Source organism: Hevea brasiliensis, chromosome 3, assembly GCF_030052815.1.
Source record: "Hevea brasiliensis isolate MT/VB/25A 57/8 chromosome 3, ASM3005281v1, whole genome shotgun sequence".
Lineage (NCBI taxonomy): Eukaryota > Viridiplantae > Streptophyta > Magnoliopsida > Malpighiales > Euphorbiaceae > Hevea > Hevea brasiliensis.
The window spans coordinates 10,471,893-10,485,867 of NC_079495.1; the positions used below are offsets into that span (position 1 = coordinate 10,471,893).

At 28.8% G+C, this 13,975-nt stretch overlaps 2 long non-coding RNA genes across 2 annotated transcripts; both read left to right on the forward strand.

Moving 5' to 3' along the window:
* The first annotated feature begins 805 nt into the window (after positions 1 to 805).
* Positions 806 to 4,115, forward strand: LOC110649198 (uncharacterized). Its single transcript, XR_009147554.1, has 3 exons — positions 806 to 954; positions 3,540 to 3,640; positions 3,751 to 4,115. It is a non-coding gene; the product is annotated as an uncharacterized LOC110649198 (long non-coding RNA).
* A 6,823-nt stretch (positions 4,116 to 10,938) lies between these two features.
* LOC131178490 (uncharacterized) lies at positions 10,939 to 12,888 on the forward strand. Its single transcript, XR_009147424.1, has 3 exons — positions 10,939 to 11,035; positions 11,331 to 11,614; positions 12,240 to 12,888. It is a non-coding gene; the product is annotated as an uncharacterized LOC131178490 (long non-coding RNA).
* Positions 12,889 to 13,975: the final 1,087 nt, after the last annotated feature.

Consider the following 13,975-nt stretch of genomic DNA (forward strand, 5'->3'; position numbering starts at 1 on the left):
TTTAATTTAAAATAAAATTTACATATTAATGATTATGGTTTAGAAATTCGGGTTTATAGCTTAGGATTTAAGATTTGACTTTAAAGTTTAGATTTTTAAAATTTATAATTTAAAATTTTAGGGTTTAAATATATATATATATATATATATATATATATATATATATATATATATATATTTTTTTTTTTAATTTCAAGAAAAAAAAGTCATACGGTAAGTGTTTAAGACGGGCCTTGTAGCATTACTGTTTATTAAATATAATTTTCATGATTGTACTAGCTATTTATTAAAAAAAAAATAAATTTTAATTTATTGTTATATAAATAATTTATTTATTAAAAATAAAATATAAGTTTTATTTATAATTTTAATAATATATTTATATTTTTTATTAAAATTATAATATTTAAATATATAAAAATAAATTATTTTTTATATATTTAAATATTATATCAAATACAGAACGAGTTAAACCGAGTTTAAAAATTTTTACCATCCTTATCTAATCCAACTTTACTTGCATGAGAAGCCAACTTAAATTGATTAATATATTTAAAATTTTAATTTTAATTAAAGATTTAATATATTATGATGCACAATTGTAAATAATAAATTTATTGTTTTATAAATTTTTACTTTATTATTACTACATATATAATAAATAATTTATTATTATATATAATATATATCTTTTGAATTAAATTAAATAATTTTTTTTACATACTAACTTAACTTCTTGACTCCGCGTTACTTACCATTGAAACTTGAGAGTTGATTTTAGATTTGGGAGTGGTGAAAAAAAAAAAAAAAGACATTTGAAGGATCCCAAACGACACCGTTTGTTTGTACATTTTTCCAATTGGCATGATAAAATTGAGCCCTTTCGCCAGAATTTTCAATAGACGCCTCTGGCAGACAATCGCCTCTGTAGATCCAAAACTCCCATCACTCTCGGTGAGTCAACCTCTCTCTCTTTGGTTTTCATTTCTCAGATTTTATCATGCTCTGTTTGATCACTGATACGCACTAGTAGGCGGATGTGCATATTATTTTGGTTCATATGTTATAGTGGTTGATGCTTTTTTGGATGGACTTTATAGAGCGGTTTTTATAGGGATAGATTTATGAATTCTCAGTCTAATCGATGGAAAATTTAGTTGAAAGGAAATTTATTTCCGTGGCAGCCTCGAAGGGAGATGTGTTGGTCGAATGGTATTTCTGGGTATATAAGAAATCTGTTTAAAAACCTTTTTATATTGATGCTTTTGGAATTTTAATCATGGTTTTCAGGGATTTAGAATGGAAACTGGGTATTTTTGCAGTTGAGTTAGAAATTTTCAATCGTTTAGCAGTACAATTTATTGTCTTGGGCTAGAAAAATAATGGTTCTATTGTTGTGGGTCACTGTTTCTGTATGATATTGTTGCAAGGAAATTTGTGGTGGAAGAGATAGTTGAGATAAGATTTTTTTGCTGAGATTAGAATTCAGATACCATCCAGAGTAGGTTTTTACCTAGGTTCCCTAGATTGTGTATTGCTTTTGTACGTGGAACAAAAATTTGGGAACATAAAATGTCCTTGTCTAGGAATGTACTATTTCAGTGGAAACAAATCTGGACTGCATATGTAACGAAATATAGAAAATATCATATAATTGATTGAAAGTTCTCTGTAAATTTAATAAATTAGTTTCAACTGAAAACAAATATATATTATATTTTAACTACTTCAATGCAATAAAAAAAATTGCAAAACCCAAAATTTACAGCATTTAATGACGATAGAAGCAACATCATTTTATGTTTTTGTGATTTAGATTGTTTGATTCTCTGCAAGCATTTGTTTCCATTTTGGAATGCTAATTTTATTGCTTTTCATCACTAAAGAATTTGGATCATGTTATCTGGAGGATCGGATTACATATAGCTAGAGGTTATAACTTAAGTTTGTGCAATTAAGCTGCTTATTATTGTTATTGTTATTTTTTTCTTCATCATCTTTGTTTGTAATGGTTTTTTGCTTATGATATTTAGAACATGTTAAAGATTAACTAGCTTGTTTTTGAAACATGGAGATTGAGATTTGTTAATTAAGTAGCTCATAATTCTTGGACTATATGGCATGTTTCTGGTTGATGGTTGCTATCGTGCCTTCTTTGGTGTACCTTCTCTTTGTGTATTTTCCTTTTTCGGTCATTTGTATGATTTAAACTGAAACATCCAACTGTCCCGCCAATCTGTTAGTTGACCTAAAGCCTAAGAATATCATAGTTGATTCCCTTATTTATTAGCTTTGAATAAGGAATTGCATGTCTATAGATTATAAGTGATTTGCTGCAAGTTGTTTCAACCAATTGAAATACTAAACAAGATTACACAATATTCTTTTCTGTATATTTTATTTTATTCTATCAGGTACAAGTCCTACATCTTTACCTATTGGGATAACATATAATCCTGGCATATTGGGACAATAATTGTGAAATTACCTTTTTCTAGTCCTGACCTTATCTAAAAGAGCTATTTTTTGAAAAAAAAAAGGCAGTTTTAATTTCAATTCAAAACAAACACGTGCCTGATATTGATTTGAGATTTTTTCTTGGGGTCTGTATGTAATGTAATATGTCTGTGTAAAAATGCATGTTCCGAATGGTACTTTTTTCTTTCTGATTTCCATGCCTCTGTTCATTATTCTTGCAACAAAAGTATGCTATGCTTAGCTATTTGTGTCATTTTTGGGAGTGATTAATAATGTGATCTGACCCCTTGTGTAATCCACTGCTAGAAATGCTGTCAAATTTCTAATAGATGAGGAGTCCTTGGACTTAGCAGTGTGCGGGTCTGGTTTGATTCTAGTTCTTGCTTAGAACCAGAACTGAATCAAACATAGTCAAATTTCCGATTCTGGTTTGACTCTTCAATGTTTTTGATGTAGTTCAGTTCTTTGATATTTTGACTCTGGTTTGGTTGAGTTTTTTGTTTTTTATTTTTGGTTTGGTCGATTTGGTTTTGGTCGTGTTCTTAGTTCTTGAAATGATTTTATGCAATTATTGCCATAGATGGTCGAAACTGAATCGTCATTTGCATTTTAAAATTAGCTACCATTTGAACCATAGCAAGAATTCTTATATTTTAGCAAGAATTTTTATATTTTTCTTTCACAGTACATATATGATCTATTAAATTAGTATAAAATATATCAAAATTATTTCTTTATTAACTTAAAATTCACTTCTAAATAATCTCATCTTTACCATTAGAATAAGAAATTAATATAATCAAACTTAATTTTTATCAGTTCAGATTTATTAATATGTGTGTGTGTGTATAATGTATATAAAATATGTTAAAGAAACACGTATCAAATTGGTTTTGGCTTTGATTCAGTTCTCAGCTCGGGTTTTGATAAAGAATTGGAATTGAACCAAAACAATGGTATAAATTTGGTTCAGAATACCTGAGAACTGTGCACCCTATTTGAGAATGGGTTACCTTTTTATTTTCTTATTATTATTTTTAAATAATTTCTTTCTTTTGCAGTTTGAGCATGGCAGCCAAGTATATTATTTCTGCTGTAGTCGGATCGTTTGCGATTGCATATGCATGTGACCAACTTATTGCTGACAAGAAGATATTTGGAGGTAATATATATTATCCTCTTGGAGACATATTTCATTCCTGTTGCTGATTTTATTGTTTTACCACTACCTCTTCTTCTTCTTCTTCTTCTTCTTCTTCTTTTCCAACTCAGGCACTACCCCTAAAACTGTTGCAAGCAATGAATGGTGGGAAGAAACTGACAAGAAATTCCAGGCATGGCCTCGTACTGCAGGGCCACCAGTTGTGATGAATCCAATTAGTCGCCAAAACTTCATTGTGAAGTCCCGTGACTCTTGAACCATATTTTAGCTGGTGATCTATTGGGTTATTGATTGCTAATACCTTTATTGGTAATGTTTTGCCTGGTTTAGTACTTCAACATGGCCACTATTAGTTGAGACGGGTCTTGTTTCTTATTTACTTTCTCTTCCTGAAATGGGTTTGATTGACAAATGCTGTTGCCTTCACTAAATCAAAATAAATGTCAGCCTGATTCAGCTGTGTTTATACTTTGTAGTTTCTTTCGCAATCATGTTTTTATCTGTGATTTAAAGAATCAAGGCAGGCAGATGATAGAATGGAAATGCCTTTTCTCAAACAGTTCAATGCCTTGTGCTATTTGTATATTCTGTTGTTAGTGACAGAGCCTTTTTACCATGTTATAGCAGTGAATTTGTTCTTGGAATATTCAAAAGAAAACTATGAATGCATAAAGAAATAAAAATATATATAAAAAAAAATTATTAACATGAATGATTTCTTTTTGCTTTTTCCCCTCCCATCAGATGTATTATCAAGTACTCAGCTAGTTGCATGTTGTACGTGTTAACTGCACCTTTTTGTTTTATCTGCAACAAGGCACAGAAGACAATGAGCGAAAACAAATATCCAATTTATCTTTCTTCGAGTACTTTTAATTATTATTATTATTATTGTTATTACTATTTTACTTTTATTGAAATATAATCTGTTAATGACAAATTTATTAATTTACATATACTAATTCAATCCAATCCAAATGGGTCCAATCCAGTGATCTGCTAATCAACATGATGATTGCTTGTAACTTTTGCCTACAAGAAGAAAGAGTGTGGAGAAGTGAGAATATAGGATTTAATTTTGCACCCTTTGACACTACAAGGATTTCGAATATTCTTAATTTTTTTTTTCTTTAGACACGCACACATTTTTCAGGGGACAAGACTCGATATCTTGGTAAAATCATGGTAATTTTATTAAAATCCTTTCGTATAAGTATTATGAACACACATTTCATAATTCATGTGTAATCTTGAAGGACCACACGTCCACGCTAATGCGGACTCAACCATGAGGTTGCACATTGGTCACTCTAAATTGCTCACCCCCCGTGAAGCTTGCTTCTTCTTTCTTTCTTTCTTTCTTTCTTTCTTTCTTTTTTTTTTTTTTTTTTTTTTTTTTTTTTTGTCTTTAGGTAGAATACACCTCATACTCGATATCTTGGTAAAACTATGATAATTTTATCAAGATCCCTCATTTTATATAAGTATTATGCAGATACACTCCATAATCGATATAGGATCCAGAAGGATCGAATATTATTAAATTCATTGTTAATTAGAACAAACAATGAATACAATTTATACCTTAATTTAGTACAACGAAAACTTAATAAGGGATGTTGATTTAGATTTTATCATATACTTCAATTCATACTCAAATAGAAACTGATCAAACCCAACAAAAAAAAAAAAAAAAAGAAAATTTTCTTCTCAACTTCCATAAAATAGCTATAGAGTCATTTGCTTTTAATGTTGCTGAGAAAGTCTTAGAAAAAGTAGCATCCCATGCCTATCAAGAGATAAGTTTTGCATGCTGTTTGCAAGGTGAACTCAAAAAGCACAGGGATATCTTGTTGACTGTGAAAGCTGTTTTATTAGATGTTGAAGAGAAGCAGGTGAATGATCGTCAGCTGCGTGTGTGGTTGTCTATTGCTTAAAGATACCCTTTATGATGCTGAGGATGTGCTTCATGAATTTGAATGCGAAGATCAGAGAAAGCAAGTGCTTAAATTATATGAAAGCTCTATTAAAAAGGTAAGTGGAAAATTCATTTCATATTCGAATGAATAATTTATAAAGTACAATTCATTTGAATTTCATGCCACATTAGAATCAAAGTGTCAAAGTCTTTTTTTTTTTTTTTAGCAAATTTAATTGAAAAGTTGTACATTTTTTAATCAAAATACTAAATTATTATGAATCAATTTAATTCGATTATTAAAAAAATTTAGTGATTATGATCTAATCTCATGAGGTTATATATTTTATCAACAAAGAAAAAAAAAATTTCTTATATATATATATGTGTTTTAATCTTTGATTTGGATGTTATTTTTCTTAATCTTCTCTCTCTTTAATTTTTCCTAAGATTTTTCATCAAAACTGCTAATTTTGTAGTCTAAATATATCTAATATTATTCTATTTTGTTAAATTATTTAATTGTTTTGAATGTGAATTGAATTTTTTGAATGCAATTAACTAGATAATTACATTCTTTTAAAATAATAATTTCAAATTTATAGTGACCAAGCTATTATATAAATTTGTTAATAATTTTACACTACTTTTATCATACAAGTGATAAAACTTTGAACCAAATAATGATATGGCAATACTTTTAAAATTATATTTTAATGTTAAAAGCATGCCATACGACGAGTCGTTAGGAACTTCAATAGACTTAAAAAAAAGAAATGGAAAAAAAACGAGGCTAAATAAGTTTAAAATTAAATTTTAGATTAAATTTTTTTAAATAAGATTAAATAAGTTTCATCTAATAAAATATTATTTTTAATAATAAAATATTATTTTTTAATTTTTAAATATTAAAAATGATTTATTATTTAAATAAAATAATTTTTTTAAATAATTAAAGAAATATATAATCAACAAAATGATTTAACATTAAAATTATTATTTGAATATTTTATTATTAAAAAATCTGAGAAAATAATATTTTATTTTTTTGGCTAAAAATTAGGTTTATTTAGTTTTAATTAGGAAATTCTATTCTTATTTTAAATTTATTTAACCCTCAATTGAAAATAAAGGCTTTATTTTTTTTTAAATAGTGACTTAAAAATAGCTTAGTCACCATTTTTGATAAAAAAAAAATTTTATTCTTAAATGATAAAGGCCCAAACAACAAGATAAATTTGTGAAATCATCTTTTAAATTTATAAATTTAATTCATATTCAATCAATAAATCTAAAATTTTATGCATGAAATTCAAAACTTGCTATAATCTATATTTAATATTAATTACTATATATAAAAGAACAAATGAGATGACGAAATTATAAATAAACAAAAAAATTTTTAAGTTTTTTATATTACTTACAATATTAAAAATTTTAATAATACTTAATTTTAATTTTAATTATTTATGATTATTAATAGAGTTTTTCCACCATAATTTTATTCTAATTTGACGAGTAGTTCTAGGCTAATAAAATTCCAATTATATATAAAATTTTATGAACTTAATTTTTTTTATATTTAAATTTTTAAGTTTTAATTTATAATATATTTTTAATTTCTGTTTTAATTTATAATATATTGGAATTGTTGCAATAGGAACTAAAATACACATATTATCATGATAAATATTTCTTTTGCCTTTATTTATTTATTTATTTGCTATGAACACTACTTTAAAATAGTATATTATTTTGATTGAGATTATTACTGATATGTTTAGCAATATATATATATATATATATATATATATATATAATTTTGCATTTTTCTGTAGAGATTTTCTTTTTGTAAACGCTATGTGCTTCTAAATATTTTGATCGGTATTAATATTTTTTCATTATTATTATTATTATTATTATCATGAAAATATGTATTATTGAAATTAATATTTATTGATATTTTTATAATATTTATTTAAAGTTAATAATATATTGAATGTGTAAATAAGAAATTTAAAGCACTATAAACAGTATATTTATTAATACCTTATCAATATTTATATCTATTTATAGAAAAAATTCACAAAATTTTTTATTACTTAATTAAAAATTAAAAATGATTATTTACGAAAAGTAACAAAATTTTCAAGAAATTAAAAAAAAAGTTTTTTATTTTTAATTTCAATCATTTATTTGTGGCCTTTTATTATAATATGACTTAAAAGGTTTTGAAAATTCTGTAAGGGCTTCATAAAAAACGTATTAGTGTAATTTCAATTAATTATCTTTAATCTATTTTAATGATATGAATATAATATTATTTCAATAATTATTTTTAAATTTCATTTGTTTTTCTAAAAGTTATAACTTTATAATTTTCCAGCCAACTGATTTAAAAAGATCCAAAATTTTGTCAACTTTTTTCAGTTTTGGCAAAATTTTTAATCTTTGTGATGGGCATAGCCTAATGTTAACTGCATATGTGTTAAATATGAGAGACTTAAGATTGACTACCCAACCCCTATTATAATAAAAAATCGAAAAAAAAGTTTGAACTTGAAAAACCAAAAACCTTGTCTAGAAGTTCTTATGTATTAATTAGTAGTATATTGTCAATTAGTTATCAAGAAAAGCATGCTTTGGTGTTAATTAATTGAATTACTTATGACATCTAGATGTAAGCATATGAAATCATTACTCCATATTTTTAGATTTCAGGTGGGTTGCTATTTTTCATCTTTTAATCTAATTGCATTTCGTTTTAAAATGAGTACTAGAATAAAGCAAATAAGGGAGGGATTAGACGATATTGCAAGTCCAAAGTGTAAATTTCATCTCATAGAATGATACGAAAGTAGGCATGTTATACCTAGGGAAACAACAATGACCCACTCCGTTATACAAGTGTATGATGTTGTAGGAAGAGATGACGATAAAAAATATATCATTAGACTTTTACTAGAATCTAGTGATGGTGGAATGATCTCCATTATTTCTATTGTTGGGATTGGAGGTATGGGGAAGAGTGCACTATCTAAATTAGTTTATAATGATGAATGAGTGCAAAATCATTTCACCTTAAGATGTGGGTTTGTGTATCATAAGATTTTGACATAAATATTTTGACTGAGAAAATTATTAACTGTGCCACCAATGATGGAGAGAACATAAGCTATTTGGAAATGGAACATTTGCAAAAAAATCTTGCAAGAAAGAATTATAAATATGAAATACTTGCTCATTTTAGATGACGCATGGAATGATATATGATACTATGAGATGGGATCAATTGAAAGAGCTTTTGAGTATGGGTGCCAATAGAAGCAAAATCTTGATAACTACATATAGTAATAAAGTAGCCTCCATTATGGGCATCATCCCAGCATCTGAGCTAAAGGTCTCCCTCACGATAAGAGAATGGATTTGTTTACTAGATGCTCATTCAAAGAAGGGCAAGTGAAGCAATATCTAAATTTGTTAAAAATTGGGGATGAAATTGCATTAAAGGGGTTCCATTAGCAGTGAAGATACTTGCATCACTTCTTTTTACGCGAACAGATGAAAGTTATTGAAAATCTATAAGAGATAGTGAGTAATGGAAAATAGAACAGAAGGAAAATGAAATTTTATCTACTTTAAGATTAAGTTATGAACAATTGCCTGTTTATTTAAAAAAATGCTTTGCTTATTGCTCCTTTTATTCAAAGGACTATGAATTTACTTGGTTTCAGTTAATTCAATTTTGGATGGCAGATGGACTTCTTGAATCAACAAATAAAAAGGAAGAGCCAGAAGATATCGGGTTACGCTATTTTCAGGAGTTGGGGTCTAGATCTTTTTTTTTTAAAGATTTTTATGATTTTGATTTTGACATTTTATGTAAAATGCATGATCTAGTACATGTTCTTGCATTATCATTGACACAAAATGAATTTTTAACAATAACCTCAGATCGCATCCATCTCAAAGAGTGTCCGCCATTTGTTATTTCTCAACTCCACTCACTTCCCCAAGATCTTTCCCCACTTTTACAAGGTTTAGACCATGAGCGAACTGCTCTTCTTTGCAATGAGAAAAAGAGCCCTAGTAGCCAATCAAACTTAGACTCATTTTTGTCAAGATTTCAATATTTACGAATGTTGGATTTGGCTCGATCCAAATTAGAAATATCGTTAGATTGGGTTGGTGCTTTGATGCATTTGAGATTTGTCCATGTACATGGCAATTCTAAAATTAAAAAGTTTCCCAACTCTATTTGCAAGTTACAGAATCTGCAAACTTTAATGCTTTGTGAAGGCATTGAGTAGTTACCCACTGACATAAGGTACTTGATCAATCTTAGATTTCTAACTTTTTCCACAAAGCAGAAGTGTTTGGCAAAGAATGGACTAGGCTGCTTGACATCTCTTAGTTTTTTAAACATTTTTGAATGTGAAAATTTAGAATACTTGTTTGAAGATATGGAAGGCTTCAAACATCTTCGAACACTGGTTATTACCAACTGCATTAGACTCTTGGTATTGATAGTTGTGAAAACCTCAACTTGAAAATGTAAGGAAGAGAAAGACAACCGAGACTTGGCTCAATTCAGCTTTCAAAAGCTGATACTAGTAGACTAACCAAAATTCGTTGTGTTTTCAGAATGGCTTCTTCGAGGATCCACCCAAACTCTACAACTCTTAGCACTAAAAAGTTGTGAAAATCTAAAAGAATTGCCTGCGTGCAGTCAGAATACAGAGTCTCTTCAACAACTTGTTATTAAAGATTATGATAAATTGAAGGGAAGATGCGAATTTGAAAAAAGGTGAAGACTGGCGCAAGATCATATCCCTAAAATTGTTATTGATGGTTCCGACATAGATTCAACAAACAATTAGGTACACATAAATTATCTATTCCCTTCATCTAAAATTGATGTTAATGATAGTTTTATGTTTAAGCTGAAATTTTCCCTTTTTTTCCCTTTTTTTTTTAATAAGCGTTTGCATTTGAGGGAAAGATGATAATTTGATTTACATTTGGGATTGCAGGTCCATTGGAGTTTGTGAGGTATTGACTAATTCAACTTATGTTATGCCTACGTTGAATGAAGTTATTATATTTTAAAAGGCCAAATAATAGAATAAATCCAAAACCTTTACGTTTATTCATTTGATCCAAAATTTTGCATAAAATTGTTTGGATTAAATTATCCAAAATTAGAAGTTTTCAAAGAAACGAGAAATACACTTAAAAATTGGATTTATTCTGCCATTGAATCCTTTCAATAACAATATCTATTTATGATAATAAATTATTTAAATGCCTATTGCGTATGAGAACCTCCTTCTACTTATTTGGTTTTTAACTTTTGTGGCAGATATCTTATTTTTACTTATAAATAGCTTTAACTTGGTTTTCACTGCAAGCAAGGCTTCCAGTTGAGGCTTCATACAGGATTTTCCATAATGTCTTCAAGGATCTGCCACTTTATGGTATGCTACATGGATACTAATGAACTAGAACAATCTAGAATTAGAAATTTTCATTTCTTTTAGATTCTTTTCATTTTCATTTATCAATTGTTTTAGCAACTTCTCTTCGTAGTTTTGCTGAATTACTGATAAACTAGTCTTGGATAATTGCATCTGACCAGCAGTGAAGTGGAACCATTTAGCTGAAATTAGTCAAATCAGAATATGGATTCTGCTAGATTCATATTTCAAATCATCAAAAGCTGTATGTTATCCAATTCCTTTTTCCTTTCTAATTTCATTTTCTTTTCCCTAGTTCCGTATAGGAGTGAATGATGATTATTGAGGTGTACAACTACGGCAGATACAGGTTCACAGGCTTTGATTAATGTCTTCAAGGCTTTGCCGCTTTTTGTTCATGGAATTGCCTGAGTGACTTCACAAATACAATCTCATTTCAGAAACTGAATGTTTGCAACATGCCCGTATTCTTGTCTTTACTGCAGAGAACAAATATTGAATATTGTTCTAAACGAAGGGAAAGATGTGCATAGAAAACAAATAGAGATTGCCTCCTGAAGCTTACTCTTCAAACTATAGGTAAAGCCAAAATCTATTTACTTGATATGAACAATTTCTGATCCCACTATTTACTCTTGTGCTTGTGCAGCTAATGTAAGATCGATATGCACCACTCATTTTGTGACTCATTTACACAGATGAATGACATATATTTAGAAATTGATAATTTCAGGCCTGTTGTCCGTTGATTTGTTAAAACTCTAGTCAGTTCTATCTCTGTTTTCAACCAATATCAAATGCTAAGCTTCTCATAAAATTTTCAAGACCATTAACATTCTCTGTTTGCCTTTAAGTAAAAAGATAGTCCAGTTATGTAGATTCTTTTTGTTATCATAATAATTTGGCATGGGTTTCAGGTGGAAATAATAGAGGAAATACAGAGTTTAACTTTCTTTAAGAGTACAGTTATCTTCGTGTTGTTCAAACCATGCTCAAATGCTTTTTTTTTTTTTCATATTTTTATTATCCTAAAATTTTCCTGGAGTAATGTGAGTAAGCAAGAAATGAGCCAATCACTAACTCTCTTATGATTTATTTTCTTCATATGAGTGAAATAAATCATTTGTATACTTTTTTCGTTCTTTTAATTTTGTTTCGTGATCTTGCTTACTGCCAGAGATAACAGAATTTCATCTACTTGCAGTGTCATGGAAGTAAAGCGAAGAATTAAACATCCCAATTACTGAAGGTTTAAAATTACAAAGATCTTAATTAAGAGTTCACAAGTTTTGAAGAGTATGATGGAACTTCATTCAAATAGAAGCTATAGTTGATTGTTGACATAAATTTCCAACAGAAATTTGAAAATCAGAAACTTCAATATTACAATTGCAGACTTAATATGAAGCAGAACCTTATTGAGAGATCTTTCTAATTCAGCAACCTCTTTCATTAACCCACCACCTATTCTGTCTCCAACTCGAAAAGTTTATGATCTGCCATTGCTCATAAACATTTTAGTACACGGCAAGCAGACACATTAAATCTTGAACCAACATTTACAGACTCCCCCTCTTGAAAAGATGTCTCAGTTGCTAGTCTTCTGATATGGAATGATTTGCTTGACTGAGATGTTGCAGTATTTTAAAAAAGTCAAAGTCTTTGAATGTTTTTGAATTAATAGTTGCTTAAAAATAGGACTTCAGTGCTTATTTTGATATTATGCCAACGTGCAGAATGTCTTTAGCTTATTTTTAGCATTTTCTGGTTTGTGACTTGTGTATATAGCATTTTACATTCAACGAAAAATAGCCCAAATAGTCTAATAATAAAATTTTCTTATTTGTTGCTTATCTTTCACTCTGCTGTGCTTCTTTTCTTTTCAAAACACCAACAATGAGTATTAGAGCGAACCTTTTTGTGGGATCTGTTTGAGAAGAGAAAAACCCATAACCCATAACACACACACACACACACACACACAAATCTTAGAGATGGAGGGACAATAAAATTTCACACCAATTGTTCATCCAAAATTTGATGGAACAAATTATCAAGCTTGGGCTGTTCAAATGACAGTTTATCTGGAGGCATTGGACATCTGGGAGACTGTAGAAGAAGACTATGAGATTCCTCCACTTGGAGCAAATCCTATAATTGCTTAAATCAAAACTCATAAGGAGAAAAAGAAAAGGAAAGCTAGAGCCAAAGCATGCCTATTTTCTGCTATCTCACTCTCAATCCTCATCAAGATCATGCAATTGGAGTCTAGTGCAGATATTTGGGAGTATCTAAAAAATAATTATCAAGGCAATGAGAGGGTAAAGCACATGCGAGCAATAAATTTGTTGTGAGAATTTGAAATATAGAAAGTGAAAGAGTCAGAAACTATCAAGGAATATGTTGACAAGCTGCTTAGCATTGTGGACGAGGTAAAACTAATTGGTAAAGAATTTTTTGATGAAAGAATAGTTAAGAAACTTATTGTTACATTGCCTGAATGGTATGAAATCACAATATCCTCCTTGGAGAATTCTAATGATATATTGAGTATCACTTTGGCAAAACTTGTAAATGCATTGCAGACATTTGAACAAATGAAGCTTACGAGGGCAGAAGTCTCTGTAGAAGGTGCTCTTCTAGGAAAGTCTCTAAATAAAAATAAAAACTTGTCAGATAAAGGTGAAAATCATCCATCTTGACCTCACTGTAAGAAAACAAATCATCCACATTACAAGTGTAGGTGGAGATCACATGTTAATTGCAACAAATGTGGTCAAATGGTTCACATGGAAAAACTCAATAACAAGCTGGAGAAGCCGAAGTTATAGTGAATCAACAACAGGAGGAGGAAGAGCTTTTTTGAAAAGAAAAGCACTATAAATACCCATGACAATAAAATATGTTCTATGTCAATGACCATAAAAATCTGCCCTAATG